Source organism: Eutrigla gurnardus (assembly GCF_963514095.1).
Source record: "Eutrigla gurnardus genome assembly, chromosome: 13".
Lineage (NCBI taxonomy): Eukaryota > Metazoa > Chordata > Actinopteri > Perciformes > Triglidae > Eutrigla > Eutrigla gurnardus.
The window spans coordinates 26,313,105-26,335,884 of NC_139936.1; positions in this window are offsets into that span (position 1 = coordinate 26,313,105).

Sequence of the window (22,780 nt, forward strand, 5' to 3'; positions counted from 1 at the left end):
CCAGCTGCCATCAGGAGGTCGTTAGTGATTTTGAGGAGGGCTGTTTCTGTGCTGTGACGTTGGCGGAGTCCAGATTGGAACTGTTCGTAAAGGTTATTGTTATGAAGATGTGTGTGTACCTGTGAAGCTACTGCTTTTTCCAGAATCTTGGAGAGAAATGGTAGGTTAGAGATCGGTCGTAGGTTATTGAAGTCACTGGGGTCTGAACCAGGTTTCTTGAGTATAGGTGTGACAGCAGCAGATTTAAGAGTGGATGGTACAGAACCAGAGGTGAGGGAGGAGTGAATGATGGCAGTTATCAGGGGTAACAAGGAGGGGAGACAGGCAGTGACTAAGGGAGTAGGCAGGGGGTCGAGCTGACATGTAGATGTTTTAGATTTCCGAATGAGGTTTGAAATGTCAGCAGCAGAGGGCAGTTGGAAGCTAGAGAGTGCTTGAGAGAAGGGGGCGTGGGAAACCGGAGGGGAGGGAATGCAGGGGGTTTGCGGAGACAGTTGCTGGTGAATCCTGTGTATTTTTTCAGTGAAGAATGACATTAGGGAATTGCAGTGATCTGAGGAGTAGAACTGAGGAGGAAGTGAGGTTGGGGGACGTAGTGTGTTGTTGAGCACTGAGAAAAGGGCTTGAGTATTCCCATCACCAGCACTAATTAGACCTGCATAATATTGTGATTTAGCTGAGGAGAGGGTGGGTGTGGTACATTTGTTTGTGAACAGAGAGTCTGGTTTTTTTGAAGAGCCGCTCTAATTGACGTCCCTTGGCTTTGAGTTGTCGTAGGTGGGGTGTGAACCAGGGAGCAGAGTTGGTGAATGACACAGTCCGAGTTTTAACAGGAGCAAGTAAATTCAACAGGGAATGGAGGCTGTCGTTGTAGTGGGTAAGCAGTTGATCAGGAGTGGATGCATAACTGAGAATGGGGAGGCTGTTAATGCCTGTGGTGAGAGCTGCAATATTAATATTTTTGATGTTGCGAAAAGAAATGAGCCGTGACTGCTTAACTTTGGATAGAGTTAAGCTAGCATTGAATGATATTAACATGTGATCAGAGATGGGAAGATCATCAGCAGAACAGTTAAAAGGAGTAATACCAGAGCAGCAAACAAGATCTAAAATATGGCCTTTGGAGTGGGTAGGGAAGTTGATATACTGTTTAAATCAAAGCTATCCAGGCAGGAAGTAAAATCCTTGGAGAGGGCTTGATTTACATTGTCCATATGGATTTAAAATCACCGAGCAGAATTATATTGGAGGAGAGTGAGGAGAGATGAGTGAGAAGAGCAGAAAAGTCATTTATGAAATCCTTATTTGGCTTAGGTGGTCGATAGACGGTGAGTAAAACAGTAGGAGTTGGACCATTCAGTTGAAGAGCCAAGGATTCAAAAGATGAATATGCAGTCACTGTGACAGACGAGATCTTCCAGGCGTCGCGATAGATTATTGCGAGACCTCCTCCTCTCCCGGTGAGACGTGGTTGACAGGTGTAAACAAACCCAGGTGGAATAGCTTCGTTGAGCTGGGAAAAGTCATTAATTGTTGCCACGTCTCAGTTAGGCATAAAAAGTCGTACTTGCGGTGGAGAAGGAGGTCCTGCAGCAGATGTCCTTTGCCTGTCAGGGAACGGATGTTAAGTAATCCCACTTTGATATTGCTACGGTCCTTGGATGAGCCAACGTTAGCCGCCGCTCTGGGTAAGCGAGCTAACACACTGCGGTTCACTTTGCGGCCGGAGTTTCTCGGTCGGTGGCGGGTCGTGGACCAGATGGAGTTTATGGCAGTGGAGTCATCGATGTTGTAGCTTCGTCGGGAACCACGGTGGGTGTATTTCCGATACGGTGGGCGAGCGATGTCCGGGCAGAAGCGCTGCGGTGGAGGATCGGATGGATGGAACCGGAGCTGGAGGAGCTCAGCAGCGGTGTATTGGAGCAAGGCTGATGATGGGTTCAATACGAAGGACAGGATAGTCCAGAGGAGCACAAACCTCACAGTCAGGTAAATCATCCACATGATGAGCGAGAGTCCAAAAAACAATTCCACAGTTAAATTGCAAAAGAGCCGGAGAGCAGCGGCAGCTAAACGCGCCAGCGTACACTCAGCATATCAAATCAAGCAGCGCACAGTATAGCACATGCGCTGTAGTATTGTAATGGAGGGTTAGTCTAACTGTTTGGAATAAGCACTTGTTTAGGCTATTGGAAGACGGCAAGACGTTGATATATAATGGGAATTTGGTGACAAGCGTTAAAGGTATTGTGAAGACAGGGCTTGAAGAGACCAAGGGTTGTGGTGCCAGAAAACGTAACCTATACTTAAAGGATAAGTATTCAGGCATCAGTACAAGGAATGTGCAAAAGGTATTGGACAGGTCCCGGCGCTATCATCGCCACAGAGCTACTTTTCAAAACAAGGCCATTCCCAAGCCGATCAGGGCTAAAACAGTTCAAGAGCGACATCAAATTGACCTTCTTGACATGGGGAAATGGGCTGTCAAGCATAGAAACGTAAGATATAGGTACATTCTAACCATCCTTGATGTGTGTAGCAGATCCATATGGCTACGCCCTCTGAAGAGCAAAGAGAGCAAAGAGGTTGCTAAACATCTCATTGAAATCTACACTGAACATGGCCCACCCAAGATTTTACAGCATGAACAGAGCAAAGAATTCAAAGGTGCCGTCCAGAAGCTGATGGAATCATATGAGGTCAAAGTCATTCAGAGCTCTCCATACCACCCCCAGAGCCAAGGTAAAGTTGAGAGAACACACCGGGTGCTACGTCAGAAAATCATGTATGACTTTGTGAATTTCAAACGAGGAGGTGTTAATTGGGCAGCACATATGCCAACTTATGCAAGAGTTATGAATCTGGACAAAAAAGAGGTTCTCAACTGGATGTCTCCTTTTGAAGTGTATTACGGGCGGAAGAATAACATCAGGACTCTTCACTTATCCAGCAATACAGGTGATGCTAGCCCTGGCTCAGTTTCTGATGCAGTTCCTGAAGACTTAGAACAGAACATGAGTAAGTTTGAGCAAAACCGCAGGAAGATACGAAGGAGGGCATTAAAGGCTACAGAGCGTTGCATGAAATGAATGACTAAATCGAGGGGAAATCCACCATCATCAGTTTACAACTTACAGGACAAAGTGTTGGTGAGGGTCAGCACAGGTCCCAGATTTTCAAAACAATATGCTGTGATTCCAGGTATAGTTGTCAAAAGAAATGCAGATCTGTCAAAATACAAAGTCAAGTTCCGAATGCTAGGTAGCCCAGGCCATCGACATATCAAATGGTTTTCAGTATGTGATGTGACAAGTGTCACAAGGGAGCAGGAGAAGCAGCGTTCCGAGCACAAGGCCAAAAAACTTCAACGCTTACAGTTGTTACAGCCCATCACCCATGGAATAAGGTTACAATCCTTTGGATCACTAGGTTTCAGGACCCTAGGATTTGGAATTTTTCGGTCTGCAGCATCTTTAAGGGAAGAAATTGTATCAGACCTAATTCTTCACCCACATGCCATGAATGGAATACATCTCTCTAATTTTGTGGAAGGACAAAGGAAAGACTATGTGCAAAGCATGCAGCACAGTGGTACATATGGTGATCATTTGACTCTACAAAGAACATCCACCATATTCAATGTGCAGTTTATGATTGTGTCAACGCTGGGAGTTGATGCAACAGCAATAGTATCCCCATATGGTCACTACAATGAAAGTCTGCCATTGCTGATTCTAGGCCATTTTGCTGAAGGTTGTGGGGACCATTATGTTAGTCTTGATGGACCAGTCAGACCATTCATTCGAGGAATTCAGGAAGCAGAGAAGCAGAGGGTGCTTCTTTATAATACTAGCTTTGATGCTGTCCCTGACTCTAACCACCATTCAAACCCTGACTCTGACCATCACTCTGTCCCCAACAATGGTCCTCATGGTGATTCATGTGATGTCATTCATGGTGACTCATGTGATGTCCCTTATGGTGACCCCAGTGATGTCCTACATGGTGACCCCCACACTGTCCTTCACACTGACCCTGATATTGTTCCTTCTGCATGTCCTACAGTGCCAAAACATATTAGAACATATTCAGGCTGACCCTGACACTCCCTTCATGGCTAGCCCTAATTTGCCTTTGATCGTACTGTCAACCATTATCCAGTATTGCCTGTTTATGGATATGACAATGTTGGGCACCTTCAACAGAGTTTCCAACTTGTTCAGAGAGCTAACCCTGCCATTCCTACCAAGAGTTTTTTTACGCGAGTCTTTGGTGGAATGTTTAAATATTGTGACGGATGAAGACTGCTGCATAAGTATTTGTAGGTTATATAAAGCAGCTGGACGTAATAGTGGCCTTGCATCCAACATCAGCAGCTCTTCAGCCAAAATGCCAGGTGGATTAGAGCATGGATCGTGATTCGACACATATCCTGTGGATGGTTCCATATTAAAGACATTCATTGGAAGATATAAAGTGATTTGAGTGATCACTGGCACAGTCACTGACAAATGGAGCCCCCTTGACTTTATTTTTGTTGGCAACTATAATTTATTATCATGTATTATCTTTGCATATTGTTTAGTTAAATATATTTGGACTTATATTTTTACTTTGGTGTCCTGAGAGGCTGTGTTTACATTTGAAGAGATTTTGAGCTGGTTCGTGTTTTCTATGATCCCCCTATGTCTGTTCTAGACTAGACATACTGTATATAGCTGGTAGATATTGTGAGACTAATTTGATGTTCAGATCTCTAATGCTTTCGATTATTTTGTTGTTATTGTTCCAAAGTTACAAAATAAAATAAGTTTGAATTAACATATTATGCTGCTTGTATCATGTATTTAACATAAGTAGTAGCAAAATAATGTTTAAAAGTCTTTATTAAACTGACATTAAAGACCAACAATAAAAACCTGCAACATTTTGACTGGAAGGTCTTCGTCAGGTATGGAAGGAGAGAGTTTTCACTTGCTTACTTTGAAAAGAACAATTTTAAATGTGTTTTATTGCAGGCATTATTATTAGTTATTGTAGCAAAGAAAATTAAACTACATGAACTACAGTCCCCCTCCTTCTTCCCTACTCCAACCTGACAGTTTTTGAGTTGGCCACCTATGTACAAATCATAGTCAAACACGAAAACAGACCTCTGCCCATGAGGGCATTCTAGCTGTCAGTGTGTGCAGTTGTGGCCTTTATAGCATGGATTTTACCTATGGAGGATGATGCGTTAAACAATTAGGCTTCTATTCCTTTTTATAAGGGCCTGCCACTTATTGGGAGTGGAGGTACAGTTTATGGCATCTAAGTGATCTTGCTGACAGACAGACACAGGTGAAAGTGTTTCCTTCCACTATATGATCTATTATTACATTATGAGCTGTTATTACATTATGAACTGTATCAATAAGGCTCTTAATGTAATAAGTTATTACATTATTACATTATGCGCAAAGCCCTTATTACGTTATGCGTCCATGATTTTATTACATTATGAGCCGATTATAACATTATGAACTTTTATTACATTGAAATTATCACATTATGAGCCTTTATGAGCCGTTATTACATCATGAGCCAAACGGGGCCTTAAAGTCTGGTGTTTCTGAAGCTCTGTGTCCTCCTCACGCTTGGAGATGTGTGGAGATGTGGCTGAGGTTCAGATTTAGGAGTTCATGAATCTCCTAATCAGGAAGGTTTTGAGGCCGTAAAGAGGCCTTTCACATTCCATTCCGGTCAGTCCAGTGATCTGGACGTGAGTGTTATTTCACCTGGAGTGAGGAGTCTCTTGTCTGTGACTCCTCTCCATGTTGTCCAGTGGTGAATAGTTCATCCTCTGTTTATTAATCAAATTCACATCCGAGTGTGAAAGAATCATGAAGCTGTTGCTCCTACAAGTGGAAGCAATAAAAAAAAATCCCATACGTGACGTAAATGCACACGGTAAAATAGAGAAGACTACAAAGCAACCATTCATATTAAATTTGGACAGCAAGCCTTGCAGTAATATAATCACTATTTGTTCATGAAGCCACATTTAGAGTAAACACGAGCCATGTTATACTCCTAATACTAATATATATTTTACAGTTGACCCAAAGTTATGAGTCAAAATGAAACTCATAACATATAATAACAATGTGCAGTAGTTAGCATTATTAGCTAAATAGCCAAGCAGCAACAAGAGGGCAGGGCACATAAGTAGAACAAGACCAGTAATTGCCACCGACAAGGGTCTAATGCTGTGTTCCCTCCCATAAAGTTGTTGTTCCTACCACTTCTTACTTTTACACTCTGGGAAAATCCAAAGAGATACCCAACGTTGGTTAGATTATAATTGCAGTTGGCTAACTAGCTTTGCTGGCTAATGTTACCTTAAAGACAGAGGAGGTGATTCTATTCAGAAACACTTTCTGTAAGCCTACTCGAAATCCTCGTAACATACCGATGTCATCTGTGGCCATGACTATAAAACCCTGTCCAATCAAAAACGCCGACAAAATAATTGGATGGCCTTCCTGTTTGTCAATGTTTACTAATAAAAAGACAGAAATTATCCCTGGATATGGATAGAACTGAAACAGACTTAAAACCGCCTTAACCCTCCCCATAGGCTATGAGCAACAGGCCAACAAATGACCAACATTTAGATAAATGCCAAGCTTGTGGTGGGAGAATGTGAGCAACCCAGCAGCAGCCGGGCTTCGTGAGCGCTGGTCTGTATGGCTGCTCACTGAGATCTGACTGCATGCCATCAGAAACATAGCAGTCCAAACGTGGTATGGAATTTCATCGATTTGGGCATTCTCACAATGAAAAAGCAGAATGGATTACTTGCAGCAGGGAAAATGTGATGTGGGACTTCATTGATGTAAGCACATTCTCAATAAGCAAGTGGATTGGATTTGACCTGTGGCCTGAAAATAGCCCAGAGTGGACAGATGGATGCACTGACTTATAGCTGAACCCATTCAAACAGACGGGGCTGAAGGGTTTGGAACTATATAGAGCTACATTAACCATGTGACCACCTGATGGCAAGAGAGTTGTGTGACTCTTTCAATGGCACTGCTCTAAACTATACATTACAGAAGATTATGACAGTTTTTTTTATGAAATTAGCTCCACCTGAACCTACTAGATTAAAATATTGCTTACATGTTAACACTACCCTTCAGTATTCGTTATCTGCTCATGTAATATACATTATAGTCTAATAGTAAACTCTGAAAGGGCCCATTCAGTGCATTGTCTGTGCAAACATTCCATAAATGTACAGTGCATTAAATTTAGCTTGTGTGCTAGATTATATAGTACCAAGTTAATTTATTTTTATGGTTTATTTTTGTTAGGAGACTGCACAGCTAAACTGTACAGTACAGTTAAATTGCACTAGAGTTAGCGAGAAGCTAATTTGCATCTGCTGTCCATGGACAGGTAGACAAAAAAACGAATAAACCTAAAACCACTCAGTATGCAATGGTCCACCAGTGAGAGTTGTAACTAGGCAAATGTTGGTGGTGCAAAGCATCCTGGGGGTCGAATGGAGTTAAAATATATTATGGATGGTTTAAAATGCAATTTCAATAAAGAATTGAATAGAGCTAAAACATATTATATTAGTATTATTATTATTAGGGAGTCATTGGGCCCTAGTTTCGTGGCGCAGTGCAGGGTGGCGCAGGGTGGCGGAGCCGGCGCAATGCAAGTTTCGACCAGCGCATGGTCAGTTTGCCAGTTTGGTGGATGGCCTGCGCCAAGATGGGTGTGGCAGCGCTGCCTCGCCGTGACTGCGCTGAAAGTCCGCTAGCTCCAACCTGGTCTACTCTTGGCGCAAGGTTAATTACAGCTGGCAAAGTGGCGGTTTGGCTCACCGGCGCGGAGTGCGCACATGTCACCAAGACCTCACAGGCAGGTTTCCACAGTTCCAGGCACATTTAAATGCAATAAATAATCACAACAAACACCATTTAATGCAACTAATTGAATCAACACGTGAATTTATATCTATATAGATTGTCCCGTCACATCTGACGCCAGATCAAAGGCAGATGGCAGGCGTAACTGAAACTCACCCTGACTGAATTAACACAGCTGAAACTTGGACCTCTTGGACCAAAACATCAGTTTCATCCTGGGAAAAGATTGGCCGTCTGGCGCTGCTGCTGTCTTCTGTCCAGCGCCGCCGCTAGCCATTTTGGTTCCCTAAGCAGAATTCCTTCATGATGCCCCCCCCCCCTACCCGAAAAACAGTGATTTAGGGGCACGGAGGTGGCGGAGTGGTTAGACCGCATGCCATGTATGTTACACGTATGCATACGCTGCCAACCCTGGTTCGAATTCCGTCCGAAGGTCTTTTGCTGCATGTCACACCTCCCTTTCTCTCTTCTGTTTTTCATATCTATCCACTGCTAATAAAGTGCGTCTTTGCCTGAAAAAATCGTTAAAAAAAATACAGCACTTTTGGGGATCGTGTTCTGCTCGTGCCTGACCCTGTTTTGTGATAGACATGCCTAAAATGTGCCTACAATTTCTATAGTGATATAATATCGGCATTATAATTATTATGAATATGATGATTTTTCATAATATTTTTGGCGCCCCCTGAGCACTTGGTGCCCTACGCACAGCGTGTGATGCGTGTGGTGGGAGCGGCGGCACTGCTTCTGTCATCGGGTTGTCAAGTGACAAAACTTGCACTGCACCTCGCCTTGGCGCATTAAAGGTGAGGAGAGGAGCTCATTTGATCGGTGAAGATCTGTATCAGCTGTGTTAATCCCACTCCACGCCTCGTCTCCTCCTCGTCTCCCACTCACGCCTTCTCTCCTCCCTCTTAGGGGGGTTTAGCTCAAGAGGTAGAGCTGGCAACCACAAGATTGCCGGTTCGAACCCCGGCTCCTCCTAGCTGAGTGCCTGGTGTCCCTGAGCAAGACACCTCACCCTAATTGCTCCTGTCGAGCTGGCTGTCGCCCTGCGTGGTTCACTCCACCGTCGGTGTGTGAATGTGTGTGTGAATGGGTGAATGTCAGTCATTGTTGTAAAGCGCTTTGGAGAAAAGCGCTATATAAATGAGGCCATTTACCTCTTTCCCACTTGCGGGGGTAGGAGTGACGGGGAGGAGGTGCGCTGCGCCCCGACTGCGCCTGGTGGACGAAACTAGGGCCCATTGAGTCAGTTGGCTGAAATGTCAACCTTAGTTCCTGTTCGTGTGCTGTGCTGCGGCCCAGTGGCCAAACATCCTGTCTCACACCGCCAGGCTGCTGCGAAGGGTCCATTTTGTTTGTCACCATCTGTCTACACCTGTCAGACATGCTGTCTTTCATCTGGAGGCCCCGGCGTCAGGTCAGTGTGTGCACCTCTATGTGTGCACCTCTGTGTGCTGCTTCTCTATGTCTACACGGATGCTATTGATTTTCCATATATGTGTGTCTGCACATGCACAAGTGTGTCCCCCGGAGGGTTAGGTTGTCAATCTCAAATGCTCTCTGACACAGAAGTCGAGCAGAGTCTCTGTCTTGGGCCTGTACCTGCTGAAAGCATCCCCTGACTATTGTGGCACCCAGAGAGTGATGTGTGCATTTTCCATCCTGACAATTTTCATCACCAGAAGAAAACAATCACTGCAGGAGAATGAAAAATTGGCGCTCATTGATATTGTAATCATATTGAATATCTTTCATTGTCGAAGTTGTACTGCTACTGCAGTTGGAAGAGACTGAATGCAACATTTTTCTGTCCGGACCCAGAGGAATTGTTTGGAAAATTGAAGTGTTATTTTTATTTTGTTGATCAGATAGTACAAGAGATGTGCCAACCAGCTGATTGAAAAACATGACTTTTGAAATTGAATATTCTTGTTGTGTTGTGCTCTAAATGACTTGAAGAAGAGGATGCAGCAAGGTAAAAGTAGGATAGAACTCTACACCAACTCTGCATAGTTAAAACATGCAGCCAGTTTTACAGCTTTTTGGTCCTTTACTTTAAGACATACTGTAACTTCACAATCCTGCACAGTGAATAGATGCCGCAACCCAGAATCATACTGTATGTTTCTCTGTGAAACCAAAAGAAAGAAAATCATGCTTTGGAATTGGTATCGATTAGATGTGCCTGGATTCTCTCAATGATTACCAATGTGATTGATTTCTGTCTAAGAAGGTGGGTTTATTTTATTTCAGTGACTGGAACACCTGCAAGAGGAATGAGAGATAACAGAAGTTCAGTGTTTCCACTGTGTTTGCTCCTCCCTATAGCATTCCTCCCTGTTTGTGTTGTCTCCTAGTCTGCTGGTGTCGGCAAAAAATCACTACCTAACATTTTTCCTCACCAATTTTGATTGATGCAAAATGTCATGAGGTAAAGAAAGATGAGAAGGAGAATTCTTAAGGATTCAGGAGAAGGGCTAAACACTAAACTACGAAATGCAATGGCTGATGATTGACTGTGGCGAAATTACAATGTCCTGAAGATGGACTACAAAAGTGCCTCAAACACTCTGTCCCCTTCTGATTGTGTATTGGTTTATTGCTGCTGTCACACACTACTGATGGTAAAACAACGGATCAACACTTCAAATTCACTCTGAATCAATTAAGCCATTCAATATGCTATATTTCCTATTTGCAATCATGTCAATGATTGTTAACTGGTGGTTCTTGCACTGTCCCATTCCCTGCTGTTACACTGTAAATGGGGAACCAAAAAAAAAAAAAAAAATTATCTTGGACAACCCTGTGAAAAATATTACTTCAGGCTGGAATATAAAGAGTAGGGGTGTGAATCTTTGGCTTCACTTCGATTTGATTAACGATTAGGTAGTTGGCGATTCGATTCAAGGACAATATTTTTTTTTTGGAACGATTCTGTAACTTTTACCAAAATAATACAGTATATCCATGAAATAAACATGCAATAATGCGAGTGAGACTATCTGTATTCTTCTGAAAGGTGAAAAAATAAACAGACAACAGAATTACTTATTTATTCTATAAAAAAGTAGACCTGCATAATATTTTATGCTGAATACAAAAATGTAATTAAACATCACTCTATTATTTTGAATTTGTTTCAATAGGCTACATGCTGGCAGGGGAGAGTGTCTTTATTTAACCAGGAAAAAGATTGAGATAAGAAATCTCTTTTACAAGAGTGTCCTGGCCAAGAAAGGCAGCAGCATTATCATACATACACACAAATACAACATAAACATAGAAGACACTTAGCATCCAAAACAGCAACATTTAAAGGTCAGCTACAGTAATAAAAGCCTCAGGCAAAACAACTACAACCAGATGTTTCTGCCTCCAGGGGTCCGTTTCACAAAGCAGGTTTAGTGAAAACCTTGAGTTAGTTAACCCTGAGATGAGGGAAACTCTGGTTTTTCGGTTTCACAAAGCCAGTTCAGCATAAATCTGAGTCAGTTACCTGGGTAACATACTCCGTGAACCTAACCTGCTCGCTAGCAGGTTTGCTTCCATGAACCGTGAGTTTCTCCCTACATCTCTGAAAAAATGTGCCGTCCTTTCATCGTCAACCTATATGATATGGAAATAAATGTCATGATGTCATCATGGCAGCCCTCCTCTTCCCTCTTGTGTCATTGTTTTGTTTCCCATGTTTGTCATCCTGAGGGGTATTCCACCAAAATCGCTAATTAAAGCGGCGCTTACCTGGTTAAGCCTGGTTAGAACTAACGCCAACTTCCACTTGCGGCTAAACCCGTTCCATTAATGCATTTCAGCCGCGCCTTGTTGAGGCTTATTCAAGCCAGGTTAAAGTTGTCTTGTGTTACGCCGTCCACGGGATATGAAGCCAGACCAGAACCGTGAATGTCGAATCATCGAGAAAATGGCAGAAAAGACCAGAGCAAAAATTATTGATGGAACTGTACGAGGAGTACAAACCCATCATAACCAAAAAAGGGAATACTGTAGTGATAAATAAAAATCGCGAGGCTGCTTGGGCAAGAATTGCCGAGTGATTTAATACGGAAGTACCGTTAAGAGTAACATGTTCTAATATAACACTGACTACGATTTCTCTAAAGTGAGGATAGTGTAGAGGTAATGCGCCGGCTTTACACGCGGCCGGCCACAGTTCAATTCCTGACTGTGGAACATTGTGAAACATCTTTCTTTGGCCGGAACTCTCTCTCTCTCTTTCTCTCTTTTTTTTTAGATAAGCCTAGTAAATGCATCTACATTGACCAACTCATTTATCTCAACAATTTAATGAATACATTCAATGAACCTATTAATGAACTCACCTGAAAGGAATTTATGTGGCTGAAAATTGCATGCAGCAATGCCTTTGTCATTGGGATCTATAACATGCTATTAATAATAACATCTTTATGTCTATCATGTTTTTGCAAGTTATATTTGGATTCTGGGGAAATTGTATGACATATTTATAGGTAAGGTTTATAGTTAAGGTCAAATGTTGGTCTAATTCTCTGATCTAAAGACAATTATACAGGCAAAAAAAAAAAAAGAAAACACACATGAGATATTCTCGCCGGGATGTGAACCTGCGATGCCCACATCCGAGGGCAGGCGCATCACCACTCACCCAACTGGGGATTTATTCATATTTTTTAATTGCAAGCATGTATTTTTAGACGCTTGATGAAAATATAGTCTGTTTGTACTTCATATATGTAATTTTGGTAATTTTTGGTCTTTCACGAGGACTAGGCTTGGCGGAACCTTCTGCTGGTACAGTTGTTTCCGACAGACGGTCTTCTCTGAAACCCCCGCTAAAGTAAGCCTGATGGTTAGCCTTCCCCGGGGCAGGCTAGTTTGGTCGGATAAATTCCCATGGTTACTTAGCGGAGAGCGCCTCAAGTCACGTTGATGGAACGCAACTCTCGCTAAAGGTAGCGAGGCTTATCGAAATTAGCCCGGCTTTGCGCTTTGATGGATTTGCTAGTTTGATGGAATACCCCTCTGATTGTTTCTCCCCCTCTCTGTGTGTGTGTGTGAGCCGGTGGGCGTGGCGTTCTGCGGCTGCAGCTCCAGGTGGGATTCATCAGTCACTAATCACCTCCCAGCAGTATAAGAAGCCTGGTCTGATTGTCACTCATTGCCAGATCGTTTCGTCAGCATGAGCGGTAGTTCATTGTGTCCTCAGGCCACCTGTAGTCACCTGTTATTCTCTGTGTTTTTCGACCGTGCTTTGTTTGACCAAACCTGTGCTTTTTGTCGCTGCAGTTCTTGCTCCCTGTTTCGCCTGCCTGCCAGTTTGCCGTTCATTCTGCCTGCCTGCCTGCTCCTTCGTCTACCAGCTTTCCCTGTGCCGCTGTATCTCGCTCTGGGAAATTGTTTGTTCAGCACACGGACGCCATTACCACGTGGAGGGACGCCTCACCTGGCTTTTGGTCTTCACTGGGCACGCTCTGGAGAGCTCACCACTTGCACCACTCGCACCATTGATGTCACCAGCCCTGTCCCCTTTATTTCCCCCCTGCACATTGCACTAGTTGTTTATTCTGTCACACATTAAATCACGTTTAATTGGTGGAAATGCTTTCAAGCATTTCCAACCTATGTTATCCTAATCTTTATTTTTTTTTTAATTATTATTCTTCTTCCGTACGTTTTTCAGTCGCCTCTAACTTCTGCATACTTTCAGCTACAAAAACCATTCAACTATCAAAATGTTCAGCTTTTTCAGCTCTTCTATGCTTACCTTCAACCTTTTTTCTACCTTTCATACTTTTTCATATATTCAGCCTTTTCCATATTTTTTTTTCAATGCATTCCTATGGAGATCAGCCTAAAAACCTTTTTAACATCCTCCTCTTTGAACTCCGACTACTTTCACATACTTCCACCTACAGACTCCATTTAAACTTTAAACAACCTACAAGACTTTGAACTATTCAATTCTTGCTCAGTTTTTTGATATCTTTTACAGTTTTTCTATAATCACAGTTTATGTTTTATGGTTTTTTCAGACCTCATCAGAGTTTATAATGGGTGTGTATTGCGCCTGCTAGAGTGCGTGACATCATCGTTAGAGTGTGAGAGCTCGTCGTCATACTTCAGATTTTTTTCCTTTCCAAACTCCTCCCGGCCACAATTTTCACTCTACACACGTGATCTTTTCCAATTTTGTAGAGAAACTTGTCCTGTCTCGCACAATGTGATCAAAAACTCTGTGAGATTTACAGAATTTGAACTAGCAACCTCTAAGCGCGGCCACGTCGGTTTTACTCCCCATTGACTTACAATACAAATTGAGAAACAGATTTTCAAAGAAACCTGAAATGAGCAGCATTTCTAACTCGCCCTAGCGTCCACATTTCTGAGACTAGGAAAAAATAAAAGTGATCAGTGTCTTCAGCAGAGTCTTGTAGCGCTAACGGTGTGAAAATTTTGGCAATACGACTTTCGGTGTGAGCGTGAGAAGCTTTTGTTCGGACCGTCCGAAATGGAGGAATAGAGACAGGCTCTAGGCAGGCGCGTAGATGGCTTTGATCTCTGTGGCTTTGATCTTTAGAAGTGACAGCAGGTGTGCTCTGATTGGCGGACAGGAGCGGCAGACAGGAGCAGTCAGTGGGATTTGTAGTTTTTTTTGTCAAACATCTTCTGCTTAAACATACTTTCACCTAGAAACTCCATTTAAACTTTAAAATGTATACACAAGTCTGTCTATCTCTCTCTGTCTCACTCTCTGTCTGTCTGACTACTACTACTACTACTTCTACTACTAGCCTACTACTGATACTACGTCCACTTCTCATACTTGTACTAGTACTACTACTTCTGCTACTACTAGCCTACTACTGATACTATGTCCACTACTTGTAATAGTACTACTACTAATACTACTAGTACTAGTACTACTACTACTACTTCTTCTACTAGCCTACTACTGATACTACTTCTAATACTTCTACTACTAGCCTACTACTGATACTTCCTCCACTACTTGTAGTAGTATTACTACTACTACTACTTCTTCTACTACTGATACTACGTCCACTACTTGAACTTGTACTAGTACTACTACTGATACTATGTCCACTACTTGTAATAGTACTACTACTACTACTACTAGCCTACTACTGATACTACTCCCACTACTTGTAGTAGTACTAGTACTACTACTACGTCTACTACTGATACTACGTCCACTACTTGAACTTTTACTCGTACTACTACTCCTTTTGCTACTAGCCTACTACTGATACCATGTCCATTACTTGTACTTGTACTAGTACTAGTACTACTTCTAGTTTACTACTGATACTACCTCCACTACTTGTAGTAGTACTAGGACTACTACTACTAGTACTTCTACTTCTACTACTACTAATACTACTAATACTTGTACTAATATTACTAGTATTAGTAGTACTTCTACTTCGACTACTTCTAATAATACTAATACTTGTACTAATATTACTAGTACTACTGCTAATACTACTGCTACTACTAATACTACTTTTACTAATAATACTAGTATTACTGCTACTACTACTACTACTGATACTACTCCTACTACTTCTATTAGTACCCTACTAATACTAAAAACAAAAAGAACATTCAAATATTAAAATGTTCAGCTCTTTATGGACATTTCAACATGTCTTCAACATTTTTTTGCCTTTCATATTCTTTTCAAATATTCAGGTTTTTCACATTTGTTCAGCTATTTAGCTTATTTCATACATTTGCAGATATTAAGCTTTCTTAATATTATTTTCAAATATTTAGCTTTTTTCATAATTTTGCACATGTTCAGCTTTTTCAAAATTCTCTTCAACTATTCAGCTGTTTGAATATTCTCTTCAACTATTCAGCTTTTTCAAACTTTTGCACATATTCAGCTTTTTTAATATTCTCTTCAGCTATTCAGCTTTTTCAAACTTTTGCACATATTCAGCTTTTTGAATATTCTCTTCAACTCTTCAGCTTTTTCAAACTTTTGCACATATTCAGCTTTTTTGAATATTCTCTTGAAATATTCAGCTTTTTTAATATTTTCTTCAAATACTCTGCTTTTTTAATATTTTCTTCAAATATTCAGCTTTTTTTTCAGTGTTGCTTCAGCATTAAAGCATTTCCACGTATTTCCGCAGGAAATGCATTTTCTAGTTTTTTTTAGTTGGTGGAAATGCTTTAAAGCATTTCCAACCTATGTTATCCTAATCTTTATTTTTTTTATTGGTGGAAATGCTTTCAAGCATTTCCAACCTATGTTATCCTAATTGGTGGAAATGCTTTCAAGCATTTCCAACCTATGTTATCCTAATCTTTATTTTTATTTTTCTTCTTCCGTACGTTTTTCAGTCGCCTCTAACTTCTGCATACTTTCAGCTACAAAAACCATTCAACTATCAAAATGTTCAGCTTTTTCAGCTCTTTTATGCTCACCTTCAACCTTTTTTCTACCTTTCATACTTTTTCATATATTCAGCCTTTTCCATATTTTTTTTTCAATGCATTCCTATGGAGATCAGCCTGAAAACCTCTTTAACATCCTCCTCTTTGAACTCCGACTCCTTTCACATACTTCCACCTACAGACTCCATTTAAACTTTAAACAACCTACAAGACTTTGAACTATTCAATTCTTGCTCAGTTTTTTGATATCTTTTACAGTTTTTCTATAATCACAGTTTATGTTTTATGTTTTTTTCAGACCTGATCAGAGTTTACAATGGGTGTGTATTGCGCCTGCTAGAGTGCGTGACATCATCGTTAGAGTGTGAGAGCTCCTCGTCATACTTCAGCTTTTTTTTCTTTCCAAACTCCTCCTGGCCACAAACTTCACGTTACAGACGTGATATTTTCCAATTTTGTAGACAAACTTGTCCTGTCTCGCACAATGTGATCAAAAACTCTGTGACAGTTACAGAATTTGAACTAGCAACCTCTAAGTGCGGCCAAGTCTCTTTTTTTCCTCATCCACTCTAATGTTAATTGAGAAGCAGATTTTCAAAGAAACCTGATATGAACAGCATTTTCTAACTCGCCCTAGCGTCCACATTTCTGACACTAGGAAAAAATAAAAGTCATCAGTGTCTTCAGCCGAGTCTTGTGGCGCTAACGGTGCGAAAATTTTGGCGATAGGAGTTTCGGTGTGAGCGTGGCAAGCTTTTGTTCGGACCGTCCGAAATGGAGGAAAAGAGACAGGCTCTTGACAGTTACACAGGCGCGTAGATGGCTTTGATCTCTGTGGCTTTGATCTTTAGAAGTGACAGCAGGTGTGCTCTGATTGGCGGACAGGAGCGGCAGACAGGAGCAGTCAGTGGGATTTGTAGTTTTTTTTGTCAAACATCTTCTGCTTAAACATACTTTCACCTAGAAACTCCATTTAAACTTTAAAATGTATACACAAGTCTGTCTATCTCTCTCTGTCTCACTCTCTGTCTGTCTGACTACTACTACTACTACTTCTACTACTAGCCTACTACTGATACTACGTCCACTGCTCGTACTTGTACTAGTACTACTACTACTGCTACTACTAGCCTACTACTGATACTATGTCCACTACTTGTAATAGTACTACTACTAATACTACTACTACTAGCCTACTACTGATACTACCTCCACTACTTGTAGTAGTACTAGTACTACTACTACTACTACTACTTCTTCTACTAGCCTACTACTGATACTACTTCTAATACTTCTACTACTAGCCTACTACTGATACTTCCTCCACTACTTGTAGTAGTACTACTACTACTACTACTACTTCTTCTACTACTGATACTACGTCCACTACTTGAACTTGTACTAGTACTACTACTGATACTACTAGCCTACTACTGATACTACCTCCACTACTTGTAATAGTACTACTACTACTACTAGCCTACTACTGATACTACCTCCACTACTTGTAGTAGTACTAGTACTAGTACTACTTCTAGTTTACTACTGATACTACCTCCACTACTTGTAGTAGTACTAGTACTACTACTACTTCTTCTACTACTGATACTATGTCCACTACTTAAACTTTTACAAGTACTACTACTCCTCTAGCCTACTACTGATACCATGTCCACTACTTGTACTTGTACTAGTCATAGTACTACTTCTAGTTTACTACTGATACTACGTCCACTACTTGAACTTGTACTAGTACTACTACTGATACTATGTCCACTACTTGTAATAGTACTACTACTACTACTACTAGCCTACTACTGATACTACCTCCACTACTTGTAGTAGTACTAGTACTACTACTACGTCTACTACTGATACTACGTCCACTACTTGAACTTTTACTCGTACTACTACTCCTTTTGCTACTAGCCTACTACTGATACCATGTCCACTACTTGTACTTGTACTAGTACTAGTACTACTTCTAGTTTACTACTGATACTACCTCCACTACTTGTAGTAGTACTAGGACTACTACTACTAGTACTTCTACTTCTACTACTACTAATAATACTAATACTTGTACTAATATTACTAGTACTACTGCTAATACTACTGCTACTACTAATACTACTTTTACTAATAATACTAGTATTACTGCTACTACTACTACTACTGATACTACTCCTACTACTTCTATTAGTACCCTACTAATACTAAAAACAAAAAGAACATTCAAATATTAAAATGTTCAGCTCTTTATGGACATTTCAACATGTCTTCAACATTTTTTTGCCTTTCATATTCTTTTCAAATATTCAGGTTTTTCATATTTGTTCAGCTATTTAGCTTATTTCATACATTTGCAGATATTAAGCTTTCTTAATATTATTTTCAAAAATTTAGCTTTTTTCATAATTTTGCACATGTTCAGCTTTTTCAAAATTCTCTTCAACTATTCAGCTTTTTGAATATTCTCTTCAACTATTCAGCTTTTTCAAAATTCCCTTCAACTATTTAGCTTTTTGAATATTCTCTTCAACTATTCAGCTTTTTCAAACGTTTGCACATATTCAGCTTTTTGAATATTCTCTTCAACTATTCAGCTTTTTCAAACTTTTGCACATATTCAGCTTTTTTGAATATTCTCTTGAAATATTCAGCTTTTTTAATATTTTCTTCAAATACTCTGCTTTTTTAATATTTTCTTCAAATATTCAGCTTTTTTTTCAGTGTTGCTTCAGCATTAAAGCATTTCCACGTATTTCCGCAGGAAATGCATTTTCTAGTCTTTATTTTTATTCTTCTTCCGTACGTTTTTCAGTCGCCTCTAACTTCTGCATACTTTCAGCTACAAAAACCATTCAACTATCAAAATGTTCAGCTTTTTCAGCTCTTTTATGCTCACCTTCAACCTTTTTTCTACCTTTCATACTTTTTCATATATTCAGCCTTTTCCATATTTTTTTTTCAATGCATTCCTATGGAGATCAGCCTGAAAACCTCTTTAACATCCTCCTCTTTGAACTCCGACTTCTTTCACATACTTCCACCTACAGACTCCATTTAAACTTTAAACAACCTACAAGATTCTGAACTATTCAATTCATATTCAGTTTTTTGATATCTTTTACAGTTTTTCTATAATCACAGTTTATGTTTTATGGTTTTTTCAGACCTCATCAGAGTTTATAATGGGTGTGTATTGCGCCTGCTAGAGTGCGTGACATCATCGTTAGAGTGTGAGGGATCCTCGACATACTTCAGATTTTTTTCCTTTCCAAACTCCTCCCGGCCACAATTTTCACTCTACACACGTGATCTTTTCCAATTTTGTAGAGAAACTTGTCCTGTCTCTCTCAATGTGATCAAAAACTCTGTGAGATTTACAGAATTTGAACTAGCAACCTCTAAGCGCGGCCACGTCGGTTTTTCTCCCCATTGACTTACAATACAAATTGAGAAACAGATTTTCAAAGAAACCTGAAATGAGCAGCATTTCTAACTCGCCCTAGCGTCCACATTTCTGAGACTAGGAAAAAATAAAAGTGATCAGTGTCTTCAGCAGAGTCTTGTAGCGCTAACGGTGCGAACATTTTGGCAATACGACTTTCGGTGTGAGCGTGAGAAGCTTTTGTTCGGACCCTCCGAAATGGAGGAATAGAGACAGGCTCTAGACAGTTACACAGGCGCGTAGATGGCTTTGATCTCTGTGGCTTTGATCTTTAGAAGTGACAGCAGGTGTGCTCTGATTGGCGGACAGGAGCGGCAGACAGGAGCAGACAGTGGGATTTGTAGTTTTTTTTGTCAAACATCGTCTGCTCAGGTATACTTTCACCTAGAAACTCCATTTAAACTTTAAAATGTCTGTCTATCTCTCTCTGTCTCACTCAGAAGTGACAGCAGGTGCGCTCTGATTGGCCGACAGGAGCAGCAGACAGGAGCAGTCAGTGGGATTTGTAGTTTTTTTTGTCAAACATCGTCTGCTCAGGCATACTTTCACCTAGAAACTCCATTTAAACTTTAAAATGTCTGTCTATCTCTCTGGGTGCAGTCAAATAGTCTTTTTTGCTTAGGAAGGTTCCTAACTGAAGAAGTGACCCGGAAGTAAACAAGTGGCTGCCATGATAAGAGCCGTTCGAATTCTCTAAATGCAAAGGAAAGGAGCTCCAATGCTTCCTTTCAGAGCTCCTTTAGCATAGGATGCAACGGACCTTCCTATGCGAAAGGAAAGGAGATTACGCCGACCCACAATTCTTAGCGAGAGCAACATTTAAAGTGCCGCACACGTCGGCCATTAATGAAAACAAACGATATGTGCATTTACATATTTAACAATGACTTTCATGCAGACATATAGTAATTGGAATAGTGTTGATAAATGTGTGGACAGTGATAATAATTGAATTTTATTTTTTTAATTTATTTCAATCATGTTACAAATGTTTGACAAAAACGAAACTAAAACCACAAATGAAACGTAAATAAAGCAACAGGAAGGAGGAGCTGCTGGACCTGAAGCCGGTCAGTGAACCAGCTGCTTATAAAACCAACATGGGGAGAAGTGGACGATGCGCTTTTTGTAGTCCATTATTGTAGTTTCTCCAGTGCAGACGCACGTCAATCGCCGGTGCCGATCATCAGCTGTCAATCATCAGCGGCCGCGTTATAATGACGTAGCTTAGTGAAAGTCCGGTCGGATTCTCTGAGCACCGCGGTCGTCTTTTCCTAAATCCTTTTGAGTTCTCCTATCGCCTTTCCTTAACCCCCTGACGTTTTCCCCAGAGGTCAAGGAATAGGAGTTAGGAATCGGAGTTAGGACCTTATTTTTGGACTATTCGACTGCACCCCCCGTCTCACTCAGAAGTGACAGCAGGTGCGCTCTGATTGGCCGACAGGAGCAGTCAGTGGGAGTTGTAGTTTTTCAAAGAAGACAGACAGACAGACAGACACAGACACACACACAAACACACACCTGACAGACAGACAGACAGGGCAGACAGACAGACAGGACCGACACGTCACAGGACCAGCTGCGGTTGACTGCTCTGCTCTGATTGGTGGGCTCCATCTGGCCCTGGTTGCTTAGCTACCAAAGCCTGCCCCCAGCAAGCCTGACTGTGATTAACGTTTTACTGTTGCTCACATGTGATAACATCATTAGGGCACTCTTCACACAACTCAACTGGCAACCGTAGGGTCGCCGGTTCGAGTCCCTGTATGGACCAAGAACGGAGAGGTGCCAGTTCACCTCCTGGGCTCTGCCGAGGTGCCGTTGAGCATCCAGCTTAATTATACTTTTGCATATATTCGGCTTTTTTAATATTGGTTTCAAACATTAAGCTTTTTCATACTTTTCACATATTCAGCTTTTTTAATATTGTTTTCAAACATTAAACTTTTTCATACTTTTGCACTTTTTAATATTCTCTTCAAATATTCAGCTTTTTTAATATTTTCTTCAAATATTCAGCTTTTTTTTCCAGTGTTGCTTCAGCATTAAAGCATTTCCACGCATTTTCTGCAGGAAATGCATTTTCTAGTTATTATTCTTCTTCCGTACGTTTTTCAGTCGCCTCTAACTTCTGCATACTTTCAGCTACAAAAACCATTCAACTATCAAAATGTTCAGCTTTTTCAGCTCTTTTATGCTCACCTTCAACCTTTTTTCTACCTTTCATACTTTTTCATATATTCAGCCTTTTCCATATTTTTTTTTCAATACATTCCTATGGAGATCAGCCTAAAAACCTCTTTAACATCCTCCTCTTTGAACTCCGACTAGTTTCACATACTTCCACCTACAGACTCCATTTAAACTTTAAACAACCTACAAGACTTTGAACTATTCAATTCATACTCAGTTTTTTGATATCTTTTACAGTTTTTCTATAATCACAGTTTATGTTTTATGGTTTTTTCAGACCTCATCAGAGTTTATAATGGGTGTGTATTGCGCCTGCTAGAGTGCGTGACATCATCGCTTAGAGTGTGAGAGCAGCCCAACACACTTCAGCTTTTTTTCCTTTCCAAACTCCTCCCGGCCACAATTTTCACTCTACACACGTGATCTTTTCCAATTTTGTAGAGAAACTTGTCCTGTCTCTCTCAATGTGATCAAAAACTCTGTGAGATTTACAGAATTTGAACTAGCAACCTCTAAGCGCGGCCACGTCGGTTTTTCCCCCCATTGACTTACAATACAAATTGAGAAACAGATTTTCAAAGAAACCTGAAATGAGCAGCATTTCTAACTCGCCCTAGCGTCCACATTTCTGAGACTAGGAAAAAATAAAAGTGAGCAGTGTCTTCAGCAGAGTCTTGTAGCGCTAACGGTGCGAAAATTTTGGCAATACGACTTTCGGTGTGAGCGTGAGAAGCTTTTGTTCGGACCGTCCGAAATGGAGGAATAGAGACAGGCT